Raw genomic sequence first — 26391 nt, forward strand, 5'->3', positions numbered from 1 at the left:
CCGGCAGGAGCAAACGTATGCCAAAAATGTACGCAGAATGAGATTTTCAGTGAAGAGCAGCCAGGCACATTTTAGCTAGTTTTACTTGTAAGTGGGGTTGGAAACGCTTTTCAGGCTCAGTACTGGGCTCAAAAGATGCAGCTCTGAGGTCTCTCCTGATAGCAGGTGGTTAAGTATAAATTTGCCACTTGGCTGACCCAGCAGGAGCAAACGTATGCCAAAAATGTACACAGAATGAGCTTTTCAGTGAATAGCAGCCAGGCACATTTTAGCTAGTTTTACTTGTAAATGGGGTTGGAAACGCTTTTCAGGATCAGTACTGGGCTCAAAACATGCAGCCCTGAGGTCTCTCATGATAGCAGGTGGTTAAATAGAAATTCGCAGATCAGCTGACCCTGTAGGAGCAACCGTATGCCAAAAATGTAAGCAGAATGAGCTTTTCAGTGAATAGCAGCCAGGCAAAATTTAGCTAGTTTTACTTGTAAGTGGGATTGGAAACGCTTTTCAGGATCAGTACTGGGCTCAAAACATGCAGCCCTGAGGTCTCTCATGATAGCAGGTGGTTAAATAGAAATTCGCTGCTCAGCTGACCCTGTAGGAGCAACTGTATGCCAAAAATGTAAGCAGAATGAGCTTTTCAGTGAAAAGAAGCCAGGCACATTTTAGCTAGTTTTACTTGTAAGTGGGGTTGGAAACGCTTTTCGGGCTCAGTACTGGGCTCAAAACATGCAGCCCTGAGGTCTCTCATGATAGCAGGTGGTTAAATAGAAATTCGCTGCTCAGCTGACCCTGTAGGAGCAAACGTATGCCAAAAATGTAAGCAGAATGAGCTTTTCAGTGAATAGCAGCCAGGCACATTTTAGCTAGTTTTACTTGTAAGTGGGGTTTGAAACTCTTTTCAGGATCAGTACTGGGCTCAAAACATGCAGCCCTGAGGTCTCTCATGATAGCAGGTGGTTAAATAGAAATTCGCTGATCAGCTGACCCTGTAGGAGCAAACGTATGCCAAAAATGTACGCAGAATGAGATTTTCAGTGAAGAGCAGCCAGGCACATTTTAGCTAGTTTTACTTGTAAGTGGGGTTGGAAACGCTTTTCGGGCTCAGTACTGGGCTCAAAACATGCAGCCTTGAGGTCTCTCATGATAGCAGGTGGTTAAATAGAAATTCGCTGATCAGCTGACCCTGTAGGAGCAAACATATGCCAAAAATTTACGCAGAATGAGCTTTTCAGTGAAGAGCAGCCAGGCAAATGTTAGCTAGTTTTACTTGTAAGAGGGTTGGAAACGCTTTTCAGGATCAGTACTGGGCTCAAAACATGCAGCCCTGAGGTCTCTCATGATAGCAGGTGGTTAAATAGAAATTCGCTGCTCAGCTGACCCGGCAGGAGCAAATGTATGCCAAAAATGTACACAGAATGAGCTTTTCAGTGAAAAGCAGCCAGGCACATTTTAGCTAGTTTTACTTGTAAGTGGGGTTGGAAACGCTTTTCAGGCTCAGTACTGGGCTCAAAACATGCAGCCTTGAGGTCTCTCATGATATCAGGTGGTTAAATAGAAATTCGCTGATCAGCTGACCCTGTAGGAGCAAACGTATGCCAAAAATGTACGCAGAATGAGCTATCCAGTGAAGAGCAGCCAGGCAAATTTTAGCTAGTTTTACTTGTAAGCGGAGTTGGAAACGCTTTTCAGGCTCAGTACTGGGCTCAACACATGCAGCCTTGAGGTCTCTCATGATAGCAGGTGGTTAAATAGAAATTCGCTGCTCAGCTGACCCTGTAGGAGCAAACATATGCCAAAAATGTACGCAGAATGAGCTTTTCAGTGAATAGCAGCCAGGCACATTTTAGCTTGTTTTACTTGTAAGTGGGGTTTGAAACTCTTTTCAGGATCAGTACTGGGCTCAAAACATGCAGCCCTGAGGTCTCTCATGATAGCAGGTTGTTAAATAGAAATTCGCTGATCAGCTGACCCTGTAGGAGCAAACGCATGCCAAAAATGTACGCAGAGTGAGATTTTCAGTGAAGAGCAGCCAGGCACATTTTAGCTAGTTTTACTTGTAAGTGGAGTTGGAAACGCTTTTCAGGCTCAGCACTGGGCTCAAAACATGCAGCCTTGAGGTCTCTCATGATAGCTGGTGGTTAAATAGAAAATCGCTGCTCAGCTGACCCGACAGGAGCAAACGTATGCCAAAAATGTAAGCAGAATGAGCTTTTCAGTGAATAGCAGCCAGGCACATTATAGCTAGTTTTACTTTTAAGTGGGGTTGGAAATGCTTTTCAGGCTCAGTACTGGGCTCAAAAGATGCAGCTCTGAGGTCTCTCATGATAGCAGGTGGTTAAATAGAAATTTGCTGCTCAGCTGACCCGGCAGGAGCAAACATATGCCAAAAATGTACGCAGAATGAGCTTTTCAGTGAATAGCAGCCAGGCACATTTTAGCTAGTTTTACTTGTAAGTGGGGTTGGAAACGCTTTTTATGCTCAGTATTGGGCTCAAAACATGCAGGCCTGAGGTCTCTCATGATAGCAGGTGGTTAAATAGAAATTCGCTGCTCAGCTGACCCGGCAGGAGCAAATATATGCCAAAAATGTACGCAGAATGAGCTTTTCAGTGAAGAGCAGCCAGGCACATTTTAGCTAGTTTTACTTGTAAGTGGAGTTGGAAAAGCTTTTCAGGATCAGTACTGGGCTCAAAACCTGCAGCCCTGAGGTCTCTCATGATAGCAGGTGGTTAAATAGAAATTCGCTGCTCAGCTGACCCTGTAGGAGCAACCGTATGCCAAAAATGTAAGCAGAATGAGCTTTTCAGTGAAAAACAGCCAGGCACATTTTAGCTAGTTTTACTTGTAAGTGGGGTTGGAAACGCTTTTCAGGCTCAGTACTGGGCTCAAAACATGCAGCCCTGAGGTCTCTCATGATAGCAGGTGGTTAAATAGAAATTCGCTGCTCAGCTGACCCTGTAGGAGCAAACGTATGCCAAAAACTGTACGCAGAATGAGCTTTTCAGTGAAAAGCAGCCAGGCACATTTTAGCTAGTTTTCTTGTAAGTGGGGTTGGAAACGCTTTTCGGGCTCAGTACTGGGCTCAAAACATGCAGCCTTGAGGTCTCTCATGATAGCAGGTGGTTAAATAGAAATTCGCTGATCAGCTGACCCTGTAGGAGCAAAGGTATGCCAAAAATGAACGCAGAATGAACTTTTCAGTGAAGAGCAGCCAGGCAAATTTTAGCTAGTTTTACTTGTAAGTGGAGTTGGAAACGCTTTTCAGGCTCAGTACTGGGCTCAAAACATGCAGCCTTGAGGTCTCTCATGATAGCAGGTGGTTAAATAGAAATTCGCTGCTCAGCTGACCCTGTAGGAGCAAATGTATGCCAAAAATGTACGCAGAATGAGCTTTTCAGTGAAAAGCAGCCAGGCACATTATAGCTAGTTTTACTTGTAAGTGGGGTTGGAAACGCTTTTCAGGCTCAGTACTGGGCTCAAAACATGCAGCCCTGAGGTCTCTCATGATAGCAGGTGGTTAAATTGAAATTCGCTGCTCAGCTGATCCTGTAGGAGCAAACGTATGCCAAAAATGTACGCAGAATGAGCTTTTCAGTGAATAGCAGCCAGGCACATTTTAGCTAGTTTTAATTGTAAGTGGGGTTTGAAACTATTTTCAGGATCAGTACTGGGCTCAAAACATGCAGCCCTGAGGTCTCTCATGATAGCAGGTGGTTAAATAGAAATTCGCTGCTCAGCTGACCCGGCAGGAGCAAACGTATGCCAAAAATGTAAGCAGAATGAGCTTTTCAGTGAATAGCAGCCAGGCACATTATAGCTAGTTTTACTTTTAAGTGGGGTTGGAAATGATTTTCAGGATCAGTACTGGGCTCAAAACATGCAGCCCTGAGGTCTCTCATGATAGCAGGTGGTTAAATAGAAATTCGCTGATCAGCTGACCCTGTAGGAGCAAACGTATGCCAAAAATGTACGCAGAGTGAGATTTTCAGTGAAGAGCAGCCAGGCACATTTTAGCTAGTTTTACTTGTAAGTGGGGTTGGAAACGCTTTTCGGGCTCAGTACTGGGCTCAAAACATGCAGCCTTGAGGTCTCTCATGATAGCAGGTGGTTAAATAGAAATTCGCTGATCAGCTGACCCTGTAGGAGCAAACGTATGCCAAAAATGTACGCAGAATGAGCTTTTCAGTGAAGAGCAGCCAGGCAAATTTTAGCTAGTTTTACTTGTAAGTGGAGTTGGAAACGCTTTTCAGGCTCAGTACTGGGCTCAAAACATGCAGCCTTGAGGTCTCTCATGATAGCAGGTGGTTAAATAGAAATTCGCTGCTCAGCTGACCCTGTAGGAGCAAACGTATGCCAAAAATGTAAGCAGAATGAGCTTTTCAGTGAATAGCAGCCAGGCACATTTTAGCTAGTTTTACTTGTAAGTGGGGTTTGAAACTCTTTTCAGGATCAGTACTGGGCTCAAAACATGCAGCCCTGAGGTCTCTCATGATAGCAGGTGGTTAAATAGAAATTCGCTGATCAGCTGACCCTGTAGGAGCAAACGTATGCCAAAAATGTACGCAGAATGAGATTTTCAGTGAAGAGCAGCCAGGCACATTTTAGCTCGTTTTACTTGTAAGAGGGTTGGAAACGCTTTTCAGGATCAGTATTGGGCTCAAAACATGCAGCCCTGAGGTCTCTCATGATAGCAGGTGGTTAAATAGAATTTCCTGCTCAGCTGGCCTGGCAGGAGCAAATGTATGCCAAAAATGTACGCAGAATGAGCTTTTCAGTGAAAAGCAGCCAGGCACATTTTAGCTAGTTTTACTTGTAAGTGGGGTTGGAAACGCTTTTCAGGCTCAGTACTGGGCTCAAAACATGCAGCCTTGAGGTCTCTCATGATAGCAGGTGGTTAAATAGAAATTCGCTGATCAGCTGACCCTGTAGGAGCAAACGTATGCCAAAAATGTACGCAGAATGAGCTTTTCAGTGAAGAGCAGCCAGGCAAATTTTAGCTAGTTTTACTTGTAAGTGGAGTTGGAAACACTTTTCAGGCTCAGTACTGGGCTCAAAACATGCAGCCTTGAGGTCTCTCATGATAGCAGGTGGTTAAATAGAAATTCGCTGCTCAGCTGACCCTGTAGGAGCAAACGTATGCCAAAAATGTACGCAGAGTGAGATTTTCAGTGAAGAGCAGCCAGGCACATTTTAGCTAGTTTTACTTGTAAGTGGGGTTGGAAACGCTTTTCGGGCTCAGTACTGGGCTCAAAACATTCAGCCTTGAGGTCTCTAATGATAGCAGGTGGTTAAATAGAAATTCGCTGATCAGCTGACCCTGTAGGAGCAAACGTATGCCAAAAAAGTACGCAGAATGAGCTTTTCAGTGAAGAGCAGCCAGGCAAATTTTAGCTAGTTTTACTTGTAAGTGGAGTTGGAAACGCTTTTCAGGCTCAGTACTGGGCTCAACACATGCAGCCTTGAGGTCTCTCATGATAGCAGGTGGTTAAATAGAAATTCGCTGCTCAGCTGACCCTGTAGGAGCAAACATATGCCAAAAATGTACGCAGAATGAGCTTTTCAGTGAATAGCAGCCAGGCACATTTTAGCTAGTTTTACTTGTAAGTGGGGTTTGAAACTCTTTTCAGGATCAGTACTGGGCTCAAAACATGCAGCCCTGAGGTCTCTCATGATAGCAGGTGGTTAAATAGAAATTCGCTGCTCAGCTGACCCGGCAGGAGCAAATGTATGCCAAAAATGTACGCAGAATGAGCTTTTCAGTGAAGAGCAGCCAGGCACATTTTAGCTAGTTTTACTTGTAAGTGGAGTTGGAAAAGCTTTTCAGGATCAGTACTGGGCTCAAAACATGCAGCCCTGAGGTCTCTCATGATAGCAGGTGATTAAATAGAAATTCGCTGCTCAGCTGACCCGGCAGGAGCAAATGTATGCCAAAAATGTACACAGAATGAGCTTTTCAGTGAAAAGCAGCCAGGCACATTTTAGCTAGTTTTACTTGTAAGTGGGGTTGGAAACGCTTTTCAGGCTCAGTACTGGGCTCAAAACATGCAGCCTTGAGGTCTCTCATGATAGCAGGTGGTTAAATAGAAATTCGCTGATCAGCTGACTCAGTAGGAGCAAACGTATGCCAAAAATGTACGCAGAATGAGCTTTTCAGTGAAGAGCAGCCAGGCAAATTTTAGCTAGTTTTACTTGTAAGTGGAGTTGGAAACGCTTTTCAGGCTCAGTACTGGGCTCAAAACATGCAGCCTTGAGGTCTCTCATGATAGCTGGTGGTTAAATAGAAATTCGCTGCTCAGCTGACCCGACAGGAGCAAACGTATGCCAAAAATGTAAGCAGAATGAGCTTTTCAGTGAATAGCAGCCAGGCACATTATAGCTAGTTTTACTTTTAAGTGGGGTTGGAAATGCTTTTCAGGCTCAGTACTGGGCTCAAAAGATGCAGCTCTGAGGTCTCTCATGATAGCAGGTGGTTAAATAGAAATTCGCTGATCAGCTGACCCTGTAGGAGCAAAGGTATGCCAAAAATGAACGCAGAATGAACTTTTCAGTGAAGAGCAGCCAGGCAAATTTTAGCTAGTTTTACTTGTAAGTGGAGTTGGAAACGCTTTTCAGGCTCAGTACTGGGCTCAAAACATGCAGCCTTGAGGTCTCTCATGATAGCAGGTGGTTAAATAGAAATTCGCTGCTCAGCTGACCCGGCAGGAGCAAATGTATGCCAAAAATGTACGCAGAATGAGCTTTTCAGTGAAGAGCAGCCAGGCACATTTTAGCTAGTTTTACTTGTAAGTGGAGTTGGAAAAGCTTTTCAGGATCAATACTGGGCTCAAAACATGCAGCCCTGAGGTCTCTCATGATAGCAGGTGGTTAAATAGAAATTCGCTGCTCAGCTGACCCGGCAGGAGCAAATGTATGCCAAAAATGTACACAGAATGAGCTTTTCAGTGAAAAGCAGCCAGGCACATTTTAGCTAGTTTTACTTGTAAGTGGGGTTGGAAACGCTTTTCAGGCTCAGTACTGGGCTCAAAACATGCAGCCTTGAGGTCTCTCATGATAGCAGGTGGTTAAATAGAAATTCGCTGATCAGCTGACCCTGTAGGAGCAAACGTATGCCAAAAATGTACGCAGAATGAGCTTTTCAGTGAAGAGCAGCCAGGCACATTTTAGCTAGTTTTACTTGTAAGTGGGGTTTGAAACTCTTTTCAGGATCAGTACTGGGCTCAAAACATGCAGCCCTGAGGTCTCTCATGATAGCAGGTGGTTAAATAGAAATTCGCTGCTCAGCTGACCCGGCAGGAGCAAATGTATGCCAAAAATGTACGCAGAATGAGCTTTTCAGTGAAGAGCAGCCAGGCACATTTTAGCTAGTTTTACTTGTAAGTGGAGTTGGAAAAGCTTTTCAGGATCAGTACTGGGCTCAAAACATGCAGCCCTGAGGTCTCTCATGATAGCAGGTGGTTAAATAGAAATTCGCTGCTCAGCTGACCCGGCAGGAGCAAATGTATGCCAAAAATGTACACAGAATGAGCTTTTCAGTGAAAAGCAGCCAGGCACATTTTAGCTAGTTTTACTTGTAAGTGGGGTTGGAAACGCTTTTCAGGCTCAGTACTGGGCTCAAAACATGCAGCCTTGAGGTCTCTCATGATAGCAGGTGGTTAAATAGAAATTCGCTGATCAGCTGACTCAGTAGGAGCAAACGTATGCCAAAAATGTACGCAGAATGAGCTTTTCAGTGAAGAGCAGCCAGGCAAATTTTAGCTAGTTTTACTTGTAAGTGGAGTTGGAAACGCTTTTCAGGCTCAGTACTGGGCTCAAAACATGCAGCCTTGAGGTCTCTCATGATAGCTGGTGGTTAAATAGAAATTCGCTGCTCAGCTGACCCGACAGGAGCAAACGTATGCCAAAAATGTAAGCAGAATGAGCTTTTCAGTGAATAGCAGCCAGGCACATTATAGCTAGTTTTACTTTTAAGTGGGGTTGGAAATGCTTTTCAGGCTCAGTACTGGGCTCAAAAGATGCAGCTCTGAGGTCTCTCATGATAGCAGGTGGTTAAATAGAAATTTGCTGCTCAGCTGACCCGGCAGGAGCAAACATATGCCAAAAATGTACGCAGAATGAGCTTTTCAGTGAATAGCAGCCAGGCACATTTTAGCTAGTTTTACTTGTAAGTGGGGTTGGAAACGCTTTTTATGCTCAGTATTGGGCTCAAAACATGCAGGCCTGAGGTCTCTCATGATAGCAGGTGGTTAAATAGAAATTCGCTGCTCAGCTGACCCTGTAGGAGCAACCGTATGCCAAAAATGTAAGCAGAATGAGCTTTTCAGTGAAAAGCAGCCAGGCACATTTTAGCTAGTTTTACTTGTAAGTGGGGTTGGAAACGCTTTTCAGGCTCAGTACTGGGCTCAAAACATGCAGCCCTGAGGTCTCTCATGATAGCAGGTGGTTAAATAGAAATTCGCTGCTCAGCTGACCCTGTAGGAGCAAACGTATGCCAAAAATGTACGCAGAATGAGCTTTTCAGTGAAAAGCAGCCAGGCACATTTTAGCTAGTTTTACTTGTAAGTGGGGTTGGAAACGCTTTTCGGGCTCAGTACTGGGCTCAAAACATGCAGCCTTGAGGTCTCTCATGATAGCAGGTGGTTAAATAGAAATTCGCTGATCAGCTGACCCTGTAGGAGCAAACGTATGCCAAAAATGAACGCAGAATGAACTTTTCAGTGAAGAGCAGCCAGGCAAATTTTAGCTAGTTTTACTTGTAAGTGGAGTTGGAAACGCTTTTCAGGCTCAGTACTGGGCTCAAAACATGCAGCCTTGAGGTCTCTCATGATAGCAGGTGGTTAAATAGAAATTCGCTGCTCAGCTGACCCTGTAGGAGCAAATGTATGCCAAAAATGTACGCAGAATGAGCTTTTCAGTTAAAAGCAGCCAGGCACATTTTAGCTAGTTTTACTTGTAAGTGGGGTTGGAAACGCTTTTCAGGCTCAGTACTGGGCTCAAAACATGCAGCCCTGAGGTCTCTCATGATAGCAGGTGGTTAAATAGAATTTCCTGCTCAGCTGACCTGGCAGGAACAAATGTATGCCAAAAATGTACGCAGAATGAGCTTTTCAGTGAAAAGCAGCCAGGCACATTTTAGCTAGTTTTACTTGTAAGTGGGGTTGGAAACGCTTTTCAGGCTCAGTACTGGGCTCAAAACATGCAGCCTTGAGGTCTCTCATGATAGCAGGTGGTTAAATAGAAATTCGCTGATCAGCTGACCCTGTAGGAGCAAACGTATGCCAAAAATGTACGCAGAATGAGCTTTTCAGTGAAGAGCAGCCAGGCAAATTTTAGCTAGTTTTACTTGTAAGTGGAGTTGGAAACACTTTTCAGGCTCAGTACTGGGCTCAAAACATGCAGCCTTGAGGTCTCTCATGATAGCAGGTGGTTAAATAGAAATTCGCTGCTCAGCTGACCCTGTAGGAGCAAACGTATGCCAAAAATGTACGCAGAGTGAGATTTTCAGTGAAGAGCAGCCAGGCACATTTTAGCTAGTTTTACTTGTAAGTGGGGTTGGAAACGCTTTTCGGGCTCAGTACTGGGCTCAAAACATTCAGCCTTGAGGTCTCTAATGATAGCAGGTGGTTAAATAGAAATTCGCTGATCAGCTGACCCTGTAGGAGCAAACGTATGCCAAAAAAGTACGCAGAATGAGCTTTTCAGTGAAGAGCAGCCAGGCAAATTTTAGCTAGTTTTACTTGTAAGTGGAGTTGGAAACGCTTTTCAGGCTCAGTACTGGGCTCAACACATGCAGCCTTGAGGTCTCTCATGATAGCAGGTGGTTAAATAGAAATTCGCTGCTCAGCTGACCCTGTAGGAGCAAACATATGCCAAAAATGTACGCAGAATGAGCTTTTCAGTGAATAGCAGCCAGGCACATTTTAGCTACTTTTACTTGTAAGTGGGGTTTGAAACTCTTTTCAGGATCAGTACTGGGCTCAAAACATGCAGCCCTGAGGTCTCTCATGATAGCAGGTGGTTAAATAGAAATTCGCTGATCAGCTGACCCTGTAGGAGCAAACGTATGCCAAAAATGTACGCAGAGTCAGATTTTCAGTGAAGAGCAGCCAGGCACATTTTAGCTAGTTTTACTTGTAAGTGGGGTTGGAAACGCTTTTCGGGCTCAGTACTGGGCTCAAAACATGCAGCCTTGAGGTCTCTCATGATAGCAGATGGTTAAATAGAAATTTGCTGCTCAGCTGACCCGGCAGGAGCAAACATATGCCAAAAATGTACGCAGAATGAGCTTTTCAGTGAATAGCAGCCAGGCACATTTTAGCTAGTTTTACTTGTAAGTGGGGTTGGAAACGCTTTTTATGCTCAGTATTGGGCTCAAAACATGCAGGCCTGAGGTCTCTCATGATAGCAGGTGGTTAAATAGAAATTCGCTGCTCAGCTGACCCGGCAGGAGCAAATGTATGCCAAAAATGTACGCAGAATGAGCTTTTCAGTGAAGAGCAGCCAGGCACATTTTAGCTAGTTTTACTTGTAAGTGGAGTTGGAAAAGCTTTTCAGGATCAGTACTGGGCTCAAAACATGCAGCCCTGATGTCTCTCATGATAGCAGGTGGTTAAATAGAAATTCGCTGCTCAGCTGACCCGGCAGGAGCAAATGTATGCCAAAAATGTACACAGAATGAGCTTTTCAGTGAAAAGCAGCCAGGCACATTTTAGCTAGTTTTACTTGTAAGTGGGGTTGGAAACGCTTTTCAGGCTCAGTACTGGGCTCAAAACATGCAGCCTTGAGGTCTCTCATGATAGCAGGTGGTTAAATAGAAATTCGCTGATCAGCTGACCCTGTAGGAGCAAACGTATGCCAAAAATGTACGCAGAATGAGCTTTTCAGTGAAGAGCAGCCAAGCAAATTTTAGCTAGTTTTACTTGTAAGTGGAGTTGGAAACGCTTTTCAGGCTCAGTACTGGGCTCAAAACATGCAGCCTTGAGGTCTCTCATGATAGCTGGTGGTTAAATAGAAATTCGCTGCTCAGCTGACCCGACAGGAGCAAACGTATGCCAAAAATGTAAGCAGAATGAGCTTTTCAGTGAATAGCAGCCAGGCACATTATAGCTAGTTTTACTTTTAAGTGGGGTTGGAAATGCTTTTCAGGCTCAGTACTGGGCTCAAAAGATGCAGCTCTGAGGTCTCTCATGATAGCAGGTGGTTAAATAGAAATTTGCTGCTCAGCTGACCCGGCAGGAGCAAACATATGCCAAAAATGTACGCAGAATGAGCTTTTCAGTGAATAGCAGCCAGGCACATTTTAGCTAGTTTTACTTGTAAGTGGGGTTGGAAACGCTTTTTATGCTCAGTATTGGGCTCAAAACATGCAGGCCTGAGGTCTCTCATGATAGCAGGTGGTTAAATAGAAATTCGCTGCTCAGCTGACCCTGTAGGAGCAACCGTATGCCAAAAATGTAAGCAGAATGAGCTTTTCAGTGAAAAGCAGCCAGGCACATTTTAGCTAGTTTTACTTGTAAGTGGGGTTGGAAACGCTTTTCAGGCTCAGTACTGGGCTCAAAACATGCAGCCCTGAGGTCTCTCATGATAGCAGGTGGTTAAATAGAAATTCGCTGCTCAGCTGAACCTGTAGGAGCAAACGTATGCCAAAAATGTACGCAGAATGAGCTTTTCAGTGAATAGCAGCCAGGCACATTTTAGCTAGTTTTACTTGTAAGTGGGGTTGGAAACGCTTTTCAGGCTCAGTACTGGGCTCAAAACATGCAGCCCTGAGGTCTCTCATGATAGCAGGTGGTTAAATAGAAATTCGCTGCTCAGCTGACCCTGTAGGAGCAAACGTATGCCAAAAATGTACGCAGAATGAGCTTTTCAGTGAAAAGCAGCCAGGCACATTTTAGCTAGTTTTACTTGTAAGTGGGGTTGGAAACGCTTTTCGGGCTCAGTACTGGGCTCAAAACATGCAGCCTTGAGGTCTCTCATGATAGCAGGTGGTTAAATAGAAATTCGCTGCTCAGCTGACCCGGCAGGAGCAAATGTATGCCAAAAATGTACGCAGAATGAGCTTTTCAGTGAAGAGCAGCCAGGCACATTTTAGCTAGTTTTACTTGTAAGTGGAGTTGGAAAAGCTTTTCAGGATCAATACTGGGCTCAAAACATGCAGCCCTGAGGTCTCTCATGATAGCAGGTGGTTAAATAGAAATTCGCTGCTCAGCTGACCCGGCAGGAGCAAATGTATGCCAAAAATGTACACAGAATGAGCTTTTCAGTGAAAAGCAGCCAGGCACATTTTAGCTAGTTTTACTTGTAAGTGGGGTTGGAAACGCTTTTCAGGCTCAGTACTGGGCTCAAAACATGCAGCCTTGAGGTCTCTCATGATAGCAGGTGGTTAAATAGAAATTCGCTGATCAGCTGACCCTGTAGGAGCAAACGTATGCCAAAAATGTACGCAGAATGAGCTTTTCAGTGAAGAGCAGCCAGGCAAATTTTAGCTAGTTTTACTTGTAAGTGGAGTTGGAAACGCTTTTCAGGCTCAGTACTGGGCTCAAAACATGCAGCCTTGAGGTCTCTCATGATAGCTGGTGGTTAAATAGAAATTCGCTGCTCAGCTGACCCGACAGGAGCAAACGTATGCCAAAAATGTAAGCAGAATGAGCTTTTCAGTGAATAGCAGCCAGGCACATTATAGCTAGTTTTACTTTTAAGTGGGGTTGGAAATGCTTTTCAGGCTCAGTACTGGGCTCAAAAGATGCAGCTCTGAGGTCTCTCATGATAGCAGGCGGTTAAATAGAAATTTGCTGCTCAGCTGACCCGGCAGGAGCAAACATATGCCAAAAATGTACGCAGAATGAGCTTTTCAGTGAATAGCAGCCAGGCACATTTTAGCTAGTTTTACTTGTAAGTGGGGTTGGAAACGCTTTTTATGCTCAGTATTGGGCTCAAAACATGCAGGCCTGAGGTCTCTCATGATAGCAGGTGGTTAAATAGAAATTCGCTGCTCAGCTGACCCTGTAGGAGCAACCGTATGCCAAAAATGTAAGCAGAATGAGCTTTTCAGTGAAAAGCAGCCAGGCACATTTTAGCTAGTTTTACTTGTAAGTGGGGTTGGAAACGCTTTTCAGGCTCAGTACTGGGCTCAAAACATGCAGCCCTGAGGTCTCTCATGATAGCAGGTGGTTAAATAGAAATTCGCTGCTCAGCTGACCCTGTAGGAGCAAACGTATGCCAAAAATGTACGCAGAATGAGCTTTTCAGTGAAAAGCAGCCAGGCACATTTTAGCTAGTTTTACTTGTAAGTGGGATTGGAAACGCTTTTCGGGCTCAGTACTGGGCTCAAAACATGCAGCCTTGAGGTCTCTCATGATAGCAGGTGGTTAAATAGAAATTCGCTGATCAGCTGACCCTGTAGGAGCAAACGTATGCCAAAAATGTACGCAGAATGAACTTTTCAGTGAAGAGCAGCCAGGCAAATTTTAGCTAGTTTTACTTGTAAGTGGAGTTGGAAACGCTTTTCAGGCTCAGTACTGGGCTCAAAACATGCAGCCTTGAGGTCTCTCATGATAGCAGGTGGTTAAATAGAAATTCGCTGCTCAGCTGACCCTGTAGGAGCAAATGTATGCCAAAAATGTACGCAGAATGAGCTTTTCAGTTAAAAGCAGCCAGGCACATTTTAGCTAGTTTTACTTGTAAGTGGGGTTGGAAACGCTTTTCAGGCTCAGTACTGGGCTCAAAACATGCAGCCCTGAGGTCTCTCATGATAGCAGGTGGTTAAATAGAAATTCGCTGCTCAGTTGATCCTGTAGGAGCAAACGTATGCCAAAAATGTAAGCAGAATGAGCTTTTCAGTGAATAGCAGCCAGGCACATTTTAGCTAGTTTTACTTGTAAGTGGGGTTTGAAACTATTTTCAGTATCAGTACTGGGCTCAAAACATGCAGCCCTGAGGTCTCTCATGATAGCAGGTGGTTAAATAGAAATTCGCTGCCTCAGCTGACCCGGCAGGAGCAAACGTATGCCAAAAATGTAAGCAGAATGAGCTTTTCAGTGAATAGCAGTAAGGCACATTATAGCTAGTTTTACTTTTAAGTGGGGTTGGAAATGCTTTTCAGGCTCAGTACTGGGCTCAAAACATGCAGCCCTGAGGTCTCTCATGATAGCAGGTGATTAAATAGAAATTCGCTGCTCAGCTGACCCAGCAGGAGCAAACGTATGCCAAAAATGTACACAGAATGAGCTTTTCAGTGAATAGCAGCCAGGCACATTTTAGCTAGTTTTACTTGTAAGTGGGGTTGGAAACTCTTTTCAGGATCAGTACTGGGCTCAAAACATGCAGCCCTGAGGTCTCTCATGATAGCAGGTGGTTAAATAGAAATTCGCTGATCAGCTGACCCTGTAGGAGCAAACGTATGCCAAAAATGTACGCAGAGTGAGATTTTCAGTGAAGAGCAGCCAGGCACATTTTAGCTAGTTTTACTTGTAAGTGGGGTTGGAAACGCTTTTCGGGCTCAGTACTGGGCTCAAAACATGCAGCCTTGAGGTCTCTCATGATAGCAGGTGGTTAAATAGAAATTCGCTGATCAGCTGACCCTGTAGGAGCAAACGTATGCCAAAAATGTATGCAGAATGAGCTTTTCAGTGAAGAGCAGCCAGGCAAATTTTAGCTAGTTTTACTTGTAAGTGGGGTTGGAAACGCTTTTCAGGCTCAGTACTGGGCTCAAAACATGCAGCCTTGAGGTCTCTCATGATAGCAGGTGGTTAAATAGAAATTCGCTGCTCAGCTGACCCTGTAGGAGCAAACGTATGCCAAAAATGTAAGCAGAATGAGCTTTTCAGTGAATAGCAGCCAGGCACATTTTAGCTAGTTTTACTTGTAAGTGGGGTTTGAAACTCTTTTCAGGATCAGTACTGGGCTCAAAACATGCAGCCCTGAGGTCTCTCATGATAGCAGGTGGTTAAATAGAAATTCGCTGATCAGCTGACCCTGTAGGAGCAAACGTATGCCAAAAATGTACGCAGAATGAGCTTTTCAGTGAAAAGCAGCCAGGCACATTTTAGCTAGTTTTACTTGTAAGTGGGGTTGGAAACGCTTTTCAGGCTCAGTACTGGGCTCAAAACATGCAGCCTTGAGGTCTCTCATGATAGCAGGTGGTTAAATAGAAATTCGCTGATCAGCTGACCCTGTAGGAGCAAACGTATGCCAAAAATGTACGCAGAATGAGCTTTTCAGTGAAGAGCAGCCAGGCAAATTTTAGCTAGTTTTACTTGTAAGTGGAGTTGGTAACGCTTTTCAGGCTCAGTACTGGGCTCAAAACATGCAGCCTTGAGGTCTCTCATGATAGCAGGTGGTTAAATAGAAATTCGCTGCTCAGCTGACCCTGTAGGAGCAAACGTATGCCAAAAATGTACGCAGAGTGAGATTTTCAGTGAAGAGCAGCCAGGCACATTTTAGCTAGTTTTACTTGTAAGTGGGGTTGGAAACGCTTTTCGGGCTCAGTACTGGGCTCAAAACATGCAGCCTTGAGGTCTCTCATGATAGCAGGTGGTTAAATAGAAATTCGCTGATCAGCTGACCCTGTAGGAGCAATTGTATGCCAAAAATGTACGCAGAATGAGCTTTTCAGTAAATAGCAGCCAGGCACATTTTAGCTAGTTTTACTTGTAAGTGGGGTTTGAAACTCTTTTCAGGATCAGTACTGGGCTCAAAACATGCAGCCCTGAGGTCTCTCATGGTAGCAGGTGGTTAAATAGAAATTCGCTGATCAGCTGACCCTGTAGGAGCAAACGTATGCCAAAAATGTACGCAGAGTGAGATTTTCAGTGAAGAGCAGCCAGGCAAATTTTAGCTAGTTTTACTTGTAAGTGGAGTTGGAAACGCTTTTCAGGCTCAGTACTGGGCTCAAAACATGCAGCCTTGAGGTCTCTCATGATAGCTGGTGGTTAAATAGAAATTCGCTGCTCAGCTGACCCGACAGGAGCAAACGTATGCCAAAAATGTAAGCAGAATGAGCTTTTCAGTGAATAGCAGCCAGGCACATTATAGCTAGTTTTACTTTTAAGTGGGGTTGGAAATGCTTTTCAGGCTCAGTACTGGGCTCAAAAGATGCAGCTCTGAGGTCTCTCATGATAGCAGGTGGTTAAATAGAAATTTGCTGCTCAGCTGACCCGGCAGGAGCAAACATATGCCAAAAATGTACGCAGAATGAGCTTTTCAGTGAATAGCAGCCAGGCACATTTTAGCTAGTTTTACTTGTAAGTGGGGTTGGAAACACTTTTTATGCTCAGTATTGGGCTCAAAACATGCAGGCCTGAGGTCTCTCATGATAGCAGGTGGTTAAATAGAAATTCGCTGCTCAGCTGACCCGGCAGGAGCAAATGTATGCCAAAAATGTACGCAGAATGAGCTTTTCAGTGAAGAGCAGCCAGGCACATTTTAGCTAGTTTTACTTGTAAGTGGAGTTGGAAAAGCTTTTCAGAATCAGTACTGGGCTCAAAACCTGCAGCCCTGAGGTCTCTCATGATAGCAGGTGGTTAAATAGAAATTCGCTGCTCAGCTGACCCTGTAGGAGCAACCGTATGCCAAAAATGTAAGCAGAATGAGCTTTTCAGTAAAAAGCAGCCAGGCACATTTTAGCTAGTTTTACTTGTAAGTGGGGTTGGAAACGCTTTTCAGGCTCAGTACTGGGCTCAAAACATGCAGCCCTGAGGTCTCTCATGATAGCAGGTGGTTAAATAGAAATTTGCTGCTCAGCTGACCCTGTAGGAGCAAACGTATGCCAAAAATGTACGCAGAATGAGCTTTTCAGTGAAAAGCAGCCAGGCACATTTTAGCTAGTTTTACTTGTAAGTGGGGTTGGAAACGCTTTTCGGGCTCAGTACTGGGCTCAAAACATGCAGCCTTGAGGTCTCTCATGATAGCAGGTGGTTAAATAGAAATTCGCTGATCAGCTGACCCTGTAGGAGCAAACGTATGCCAAAAATGAACGCAGAATGAACTTTTCAGTGAAGAGCAGCCAGGCAAATTTTAGCTAGTTTTCCTTGTAAGTGGAGTTGGAAACGCTTTTCAGGCTCAGTACTGGGCTCAAAACATGCAGCCTTGAGGTCTCTCATGATAGCAGGTGGTTAAATAGAAATTCGCTGCTCAGCTGACCCTGTAGGAGCAAATGTATGCCAAAAATGTACGCAGAATGAGCTTTTCAGTGAAAAGCAGCCAGGCACATTTTAGCTAGTTTTACTTGTAAGTGGGGTTGGAAACGCTTTTCAGGCTCAGTACTGGGCTCAAAACATGCAGCCCTGAGGTCTCTCATGATAGCAGGTGGTTAAATAGAAATTCGCTACTCAGCTGATCCTGTAGGAGCAAACGTATGCCAAAAATGTAAGCAGAATGAGCTTTTCAGTGAATAGCAGCCAGGCACATTTTAGCTAGTTTTACTTGTAAGTGGGGTTTGAAACTATTTTCAGGATCAGTACTGGGCTCAAAACATGCAGCCCTGAGGTCTCTCATGATAGCAGGTGGTTAAATAGAAATTCGCTGCTCAGCTGACCCGGCAGGAGCAAACGTATGCCAAAAATGTAAGCAGAATGAGCTTTTCAGTGAATAGCAGCCAGGCACATTATAGCTAGTTTTACTTTTAAGTGGGGTTGGAAATGCTTTTCAGGCTCAGTACTGGGCTCAAAAGATGCAGCTCTGAGGTCTCTCCTGATAGCGGGTGGTTAAGTATAAATTTGCCACTTGGCTGACCCAGCAGGAGCAAACGTATGCCAAAAATGTACACAGAATGAGCTTTTCAGTGAATAGCAGCCAGGCACATTTTAGCTAGTTTTACTTGTAAGTGGGGTTGGAAACGCTTTTCAGGATCAGTACTGGGCTCAAAACATGCAGCCCTGAGGTCTCTCATGATAGCAGGTGGTTAAATAGAAATTCGCTGCTCAGCTGACCCGGCAGGAGCAAACGTATGCCAAAAATGTACGCAGAATGAGCTTTTTAGTGAAGAGCAGCCCGGCACATTTTAGCTAGTTTTACTTGTAAGAGGGTTGGAAACTCTTTTCAGGATCAGTACTGGGCTCAAAACATGCAGCCCTGAGGTCTCTCATGATAGCAGGTGGTTAAATAGAAATTCGCTGATCAGCTGACCCTGTAGGAGCAAACGTATGCCAAAAATGTACGCAGAGTGAGATTTTCAGTGAAGAGCAGCCAGGCACATTTTAGCTAGTTTTACTTGTAAGTGGGGTTGGAAACGCTTTTCGGGCTCAGTACTGGGCTCAAAAGATGCAGCTCTGAGGTCTCTCATGATAGCAGGTGGTTAAATAGAAATTTGCTGCTCAGCTGACCCGGCAGGAGCAAACATATGCCAAAAATGTACGCAGAGTGAGATTTTCAGTGAAGAGCAGCCAGGCACATTTTAGCTAGTTTTACTTGTAAGTGGGGTTGGAAACGCTTTTCGGGCTCAGTACTGGGCTCAAAACATGCAGCCTTGAGGTCTCTCATGATAGCAGGTGGTTAAATAGAAATTCGCTGATCAGCTGACCCTGTAGGAGCAAACGTATGCCAAAATGTACGCAGAATGAGCTTTTCAGTGAAGAGCAGCCAGGCAAATTTTAGCTAGTTTTACTTGTAAGTGGAGTTGGAAATGCTTTTCAGGCTCAGTACTGGGCTCAAAACATGCAGCCTTGAGGTATCTCATGATAGCAGGTGGTTAAATAGAAATTCGCTGCTCAGCTGTCCCTGTAGGAGCAAACGTATGCCAAAAATGTAAGCAGAATGAGCTTTTCAGTGAATAGCAGCCAGGCACATTTTAGCTAGTTTTACTTGTAAGTGGGGTTTGAAACTCTTTTCAGGCTCAGTACTGGGCTCAAAACATGCAGCCTTGAGGTCTCTCATGATAGCAGGTGGTTAAATAGAAATTCGCTGATCAGCTGACCCTGTAGGAGCAAACGTATGCCAAAAATGTACGCAGAGTGAGATTTTCAGTGAAGAGCAGCCAGGCACATTTTAGCTAGTTTTACTTGTAAGTGGGGTTGGAAACGCTTTTCGGGCTCAGTACTGGGCTCAAAACATGCAGCCTTGAGGTCTCTCATGATAGCAGGTGGTTAAATAGAAATTCGCTGATCAGCTGACCCTGTAGGAGCAAACGTATGCCAAAAATGTACGCAGAATGAGCTTTTCAGTGAAGAACAGCCAGGCAAATTTTTGAACAACATCAATTCAGTTACCATGGAATAGACCATGTTGCAGCGGACCCCAGGGGTGGCAACCGACAACTTAAACTCAGAAGAAGAGAGGTAATCTGGATTATGAAGCTTAAGGCTGTGAGTAGGGGTTTGAATATTGATAACGAGTACCAGTATTATCTGGGGCAGGAGTAACTATGTTTATACTTATGTCATTGACGTGATGTTCGTGTCTGTTCTAATGTACATATGAATGGGTTGAGAAAGGATGCATCATTGATATTCACACTACCCAATGTCTCTCAACCGTATGTTTATAATGTGTTCAGGTACTTTGCCTTTCCTTTGAGTTTTGCTAAACCACTAATGTGATAATATGTGGGGTGTATGTTATAGGATGCACACTCATATACTTGTTATGTGATGTTAATGTCTTTCCCTCCATAGGCAGGGAATCCACCTGTACACTTTCCTTTCTCTTTAATTTTTCTATATTTATGTGCACGTTACAATATGCCCGCTTACACAGGGTGTCTCATTAGCATTTTTCATAGTGGACCCGACTACGGGATGCATGTGTATTGCCTTCCACTGGATTAGATACTTACATGTCGCCGTAATAGATGACTGTATTGGTGTTCTAGTTTTTTGAGACTGCTTACCCGCGTCTTTTTTCTTCACCCACCCTTCTAGACGTGGTTAATATGTAGGCATAGTTATTAGGCAGTTATTTGTGCCTACCTTGGTGGTATAGTGATTATGCGGTGACATATTGCCATTTAGTGTCATCTGGCATTATTGAATAACGTGGAGGATACATTTCCACGTATGGCTTCCCCTCTGTATAACGCGGTTATTTGGTAGGGGTTTACCACTGCTCCTTGGACACGAGTTTTCGTGTTAATAACTGGCTTTATGTTATACTTATGGATATTTTAACACGGAGGATATATAACTAATAGTACTTTTACCCCTTTAGTACTATGTTATACTTGAAAGTAAAACGCGAGTACACCATTACAAGATGGCGCCCGCGTAATTTGTAATGAAATAGGACATTCCAACATGGCGCTCACAGCAGACGCCAGGACACAGCGAGGACACTTGCCGCTGTATCACGGGTGAGTGTCATCTGATTCTTTCCCCGGTAACAAACTTATGGTGGGGCGACATAATTGTAAGAAACCGGCTTACCTAACGGTTTCCTTCGTGTTCACAGGTCGGGACTTGATATCGTTCCGGACTTAACCGCTAAAGATTCTGGTAAGACTTTAACCAGGGGGGTTATGCTCAGAGTGCTAGTGATTTACATTTGGGAGGTCTGATTTACTATTTGCTTCTTGTGATTTTGTTTATAGGTCCTTGGATGTGGATAAGTGATTTTGCATCACAGTTATTACTGTTGCATGCGGACTGACTGGGGATAGTCATATTTTAGAAACATATTGGTGAGATTGCACTTTATGTATCGTATTTGATTTGATGAACAGCAGCATGATCATCTCAATGTTTACTTACAATTCGTATATATATTTTTCTAGCACCCCAGTATACAGGGACCAGCATTTCAAATAGGGTGAGTGGAGATAGCATATTTACTCCAATAGTGTTTACTATTGAGGTATATGAAGATTTTGCTTATAACTGTTCTATTTTGTATGAACTTTTTATTTTAGAAAGACTTTGACTGTAAAGATAGGAGTACCAAGATTGAGTCAACAATAGTGATATAATGGGTGAGTTACTGACTTACGCCCTAGTGAGGCATTACGCTTGTAAACTTACGTTGGGTCTACACTGAATTAGGTGATACGTATTTGCTGATCGTTGACAATAACGGTGTAGTATTTGTCAAGGTTATGAACTTTAAATATATTGGAGCCAATATATGGGCTTCTTCTTGGAACGTAGGGAGCGGTTGATGGCATATATACTCGGAGTCTATCATAGTAATGTCTGTTTCTTTACACTATTCAGACATTGGTCGAAATTTGCTGGAGTGAGAACGGAAGTTCTAGAGAGGATTACATATATGGTTTCAAGGTGAATCTTTAGTCTTATTTTTTTCTCTCTTTTCTGTTTTCTGGCGTATAAGGTACACACCATTAGCAGGTGATTTTGATTGTGGTATTTCTTTTCTCCTATTTTTTTCCGATCTAGAGCCCGCACTCCTGTTGCACAGGGAGATATATATACAAGACTTTTTTCATTGGTGACGGGGACTACTTCTTCTTTTCCCATTAGTTACCCATGAGTATGATTTTAATACAGGGCCTTGTATATTTTGTTTCAGCCCTGAGGAAGTCACTGTGTGAGATAAACACACGACGAAACACGTGTTGGCAACTAAACCTTCACCACATGTATTGATGTACAGAACCTTCACCACATGTATTGATGTACAGAAGAATACAGTATTGGATACGAATTTGGAACATTGTGAAATTAAATTTGAAGGACAATCTAAGGACATTTTTATATGATTTGTGGTTTGCTGACTGATTGGTATTACCAAGGATTCTTGATTTACTGATTTCTAATTATTGTGTGCTCAGGGGCACAAGGATCTGTTCTATTTCTGTTTTTTACGGAAAGATAGGGGCGTTGGATACGCGCCCTTCCCCTAGATGCACCTATTCTAATTAAGGTTACAGATATTACACTTTCCCTGATATTAGGTGGAGCGCCCTGATTCTGTTTTGTATCCCATTATTTCAGGCAAATTTTTGCTAGTTTTACTTGTAAGTGGAGTTGGAAACGCTTTTCAGGCTCAGTACTGGGCTCAACACATGCATCCTTGAGGTCTCTCATGATAGCAGGTGGTTAAATAGAAATTCGCTGCTCAGCTGACCCTGTAGGAGCAAACATATGCCAAAAATGTACGCAGAATGAGCTTTTCAGTGAATAGCAGCCAGGCACATTTTAGCTAGTTTTACTTGTAAGTGGGGTTTGAAACTCTTTTCAGGATCAGTACTGGGCTCAAAACATGCAGCCCTGAGGTCTCTCATGATAGCAGGTGGTTAAATAGAAATTCGCTGATCAGCTGACCCTGTAGGAGCAAACGTATGCCAAAAATGTACGCAGAGTGAGATTTTCAGTGAAGAGCAGCCAGGCAAATTTTAGCTAGTTTTACTTGTAAGTGGAGTTGGAAACGCTTTTCAGGCTCAGTACTGGGCTCAAAACATGCAGCCTTGAGGTCTCTCATGATAGCTGGTGGTTAAATAGAAATTCGCTGCTCAGCTGACCCGACAGGAGCAAACGTATGCCAAAAATGTAAGCAGAATGAGCTTTTCAGTGAATAGCAGCCAGGCACATTATAGCTAGTTTTACTTTTAAGTGGGGTTGGAAATGCTTTTCAGGCTCAGTACTGGGCTCAAAAGATGCAGCTCTGAGGTCTCTCATGATAGCAGGTGGTTAAATAGAAATTTGCTGCTCAGCTGACCCGGCAGGAGCAAACTTATGCCAAAAATGTACGCAGAATGAGCTTTTCAGTGAAGAGCAGCCAGGCACATTTTAGCTAGTTTTACTTGTAAGTGGGGTTGGAAACGCTTTTTATGCTCAGTATTGGGCTCAAAACATGCAGGCCTGAGGTCTCTCATGATAGCAGGTGGTTAAATAGAAATTCGCTGCTCAGCTGACCCGGCAGGAGCAAATGTATGCCAAAAATGTACGCAGAATGAGCTTTTCAGTGAAGAGCAGCCAGGCACATTTTAGCTAGTTTTACTTGTAAGTGGAGTTGGAAAAGCTTTTCAGGATCAGTACTGGGCTCAAAACCTGCAGCCCTGAGGTCTCTCATGATAGCAGGTGGTTAAATAGAAATTCGCTGCTCAGCTGACCCTGTAGGAGCAACCGTATGCCAAAAATGTAAGCAGAATGAGCTTTTCAGTGAAAAGCAGCCAGGCACATTTTAGCTAGTTTTACTTGTAAGTGGGGTTGGAAACGCTTTTCAGGCTCAGTACTGGGCTCAAAACATGCAGCCCTGAGGTCTCTCATGATAGCAGGTGGTTAAATAGAAATTCGCTGCTCAGCTGACCCTGTAGGAGCAAACGTATGCCAAAAATGTACGCAGAATGAGCTTTTCAGTGAAAAGCAGCCAGGCACATTTTAGCTAGTTTTACTTGTAAGTGGGGTTGGAAACGCTTTTCGGGCTCAGTACTGGGCTCAAAACATGCAGCCTTGAGGTCTCTCATGATAGCAGGTGGTTAAATAGAAATTCGCTGATCAGCTGACCCTGTAGGAGCAAACGTATGCCAAAAATGAACGCAGAATGAACTTTTCAGTGAAGAGCAGCCAGGCAAATTTTAGCTAGTTTTACTTGTAAGTGGAGTTGGAAACGCTTTTCAGGCTCAGTACTGGGCTCAAAACATGCAGCCTTGAGGTCTCTCATGATAGCAGGTGGTTAAATAGAAATTCGCTGCTCAGCTGACCCTGTAGGAGCAAATGTATGCCAAAAATGTACGCAGAATGAGCTTTTCAGTGAAAAGCAGCCAGGCACATTTTAGCTAGTTTTACTTGTAAGTGGGGTTGGAAACGCTTTTCAGGCTCAGTACTGGGCTCAAAACATGCAGCCCTGAGGTCTCTCATGATAGCAGGTGGTTAAATAGAAATTCGCTACTCAGCTGATCCTGTAGGAGCAAACGTATGCCAAAAATGTAAGCAGAATGAGCTTTTCAGTGAATAGCAGCCAGGCACATTTTAGCTAGTTTTACTTGTAAGTGGGGTTTGAAACTATTTTCAGGATCAGTACTGGGCTCAAAACATGCAGCCCTGAGGTCTCTCATGATAGCAGGTGGTTAAATAGAAATTCGCTGCTCAGCTGACCCGGCAGGAGCAAACGTATGCCAAAAATGTAAGCAGAATGAGCTTTTCAGTGAATAGCAGCCAGGCACATTATAGCTAGTTTTACTTTTAAGTGGGGTTGGAAATGCTTTTCAGGCTCAGTACTGGGCTCAAAAGATGCAGCTCTGAGGTCTCTCCTGATAGCGGGTGGTTAAGTATAAATTTGCCACTTGGCTGACCCAGCAGGAGCAAACGTATGCCAAAAATGTACACAGAATGAGCTTTTCAGTGAATAGCAGCCAGGCACATTTTAGCTAGTTTTACTTGTAAGTGGGGTTGGAAACGCTTTTCAGGATCAGTACTGGGCTCAAAACATGCAGCCCTGAGGTCTCTCATGATAGCAGGTGGTTAAATAGAAATTCGCTGCTCAGCTGACCCGGCAGGAGCAAACGTATGCCAAAAATGTACGCAGAATGAGATTTTTAGTGAAGAGCAGCCAGGCACATTTTAGCTAGTTTTACTTGTAAGAGGGTTGGAAACTCTTTTCAGGATCAGTACTAGGCTCAAAACATGCAGCCCTGAGGTCTCTCATGATAGCAGGTGGTTAAATAGAAATTCGCTGATCAGCTGACCCTGTAGGAGCAAACGTATGCCAAAAATGTACGCAGAGTGAGATTTTCAGTGAAGAGCAGCCAGGCACATTTTAGCTAGTTTTACTTGTAAGTGGGGTTGGAAACGCTTTTCGGGCTCAGTACTGGGCTCAAAAGATGCAGCTCTGAGGTTTCTCATGATAGCAGGTGGTTAAATAGAAATGTGCTGCTCAGCTGACCCGGCAGGAGCAAACATATGCCAAAAATGTACGCAGAGTGAGATTTTCAGTGAAGAGCAGCCAGGCACATTTTAGCTAGTTTTACTTGTAAGTGGGGTTGGAAACGCTTTTCGGGCTCAGTACTGGGCTCAAAACATGCAGCCTTGAGGTCTCTCATGATAGCAGGTGGTTAAATAGAAATTCGCTGATCAGCTGACCCTGTAGGAGCAAACGTATGCCAAAAATGTACGCAGAATGAGCTTTTCAGTGAAGAGCAGCCAGGCAAATTTTAGCTAGTTTTACTTGTAAGTGGAGTTGGAAACGCTTTTCAGGCTCAGTACTGGGCTCAAAACATGCAGCCTTGAGGTCTCTCATGATAGCTGGTGGTTAAATAGAAATTCGCTGCTCAGCTGACCCGACAGGAGCAAACGTATGCCAAAAATGTAAGCAGAATGAGCTTTTCAGTGAATAGCAGCCAGGCACATTATAGCTAGTTTTACTTTTAAGTGGGGTTGGAAATGCTTTTCAGGCTCAGTACTGGGCTCAAAAGATGCAGCTCTGAGGTCTCTCATGATAGCAGGTGGTTAAATAGAAATTCGCTGATCAGCTGACCCTGTAGGAGCAAACGTATGCCAAAATGTACGCAGAATGAGCTTTTCAGTGAAGAGCAGCCAGGCAAATTTTAGCTAGTTTTACTTGTAAGTGGAGTTGGAAACGCTTTTCAGGCTCAGTACTGGGCTCAAAACATGCAGCCTTGAGGTATCTCATGATAGCAGGTGGTTAAATAGAAATTCGCTGCTCAGCTGTCCCTGTAGGAGCAAACGTATGCCAAAAATGTAAGCAGAATGAGCTTTTCAGTGAATAGCAGCCAGGCACATTTTAGCTAGTTTTACTTGTAAGTGGGGTTTGAAACTCTTTTCAGGATCAGTACTGGGCTCAAAACATGCAGCCCTGAGGTCTCTCATGATAGCAGGTGGTTAAATAGAAATTCGCTGATCAGCTGACCCTGTAGGAGCAAACGTATGCCAAAAATGTACGCAGAATGAGATTTTCAGTGAAGAGCAGCCAGGCACATTTTAGCTCGTTTTACTTGTAAGTGGAGTTGGAAACGCTTTTCAGGCTCAGTACTGGGCTCAAAACATGCAGCCCTGAGGTCTCTCATGATAGCAGGTGGTTAAATAGAAATTCGCTGCTCAGCTGACCTGGCAGGAGCAAATGTATGCCAAAAATGTACGCAGAATGAGCTTTTCAGTGAAAAGCAGCCAGGCACATTTTAGCTAGTTTTACTTGTAAGTGGGGTTGGAAACGCTTTTCAGGCTCAGTACTGGGCTCAAAACATGCAGCCCTGAGGTCTCTCATGATAGCAGGTGGTTAAATAGAAATTCGCTACTCAGCTGATCCTGTAGGAGCAAACGTATGCCAAAAATGTAAGCAGAATGAGCTTTTCAGTGAATAGCAGCCAGGCACATTTTAGCTAGTTTTACTTGTAAGTGGGGTTTGAAACTATTTTCAGGATCAGTACTGGGCTCAAAACATGCAGCCCTGAGGTCTCTCATGATAGCAGGTGGTTAAATAGAAATTCGCTGCTCAGCTGACCCGGCAGGAGCAAGCGTATGCCAAAAATGTAAGCAGAATGAGCTTTTCAGT

Source organism: Lissotriton vulgaris, chromosome 7, assembly GCF_964263255.1.
Source record: "Lissotriton vulgaris chromosome 7, aLisVul1.2, whole genome shotgun sequence".
Lineage (NCBI taxonomy): Eukaryota > Metazoa > Chordata > Amphibia > Caudata > Salamandridae > Lissotriton > Lissotriton vulgaris.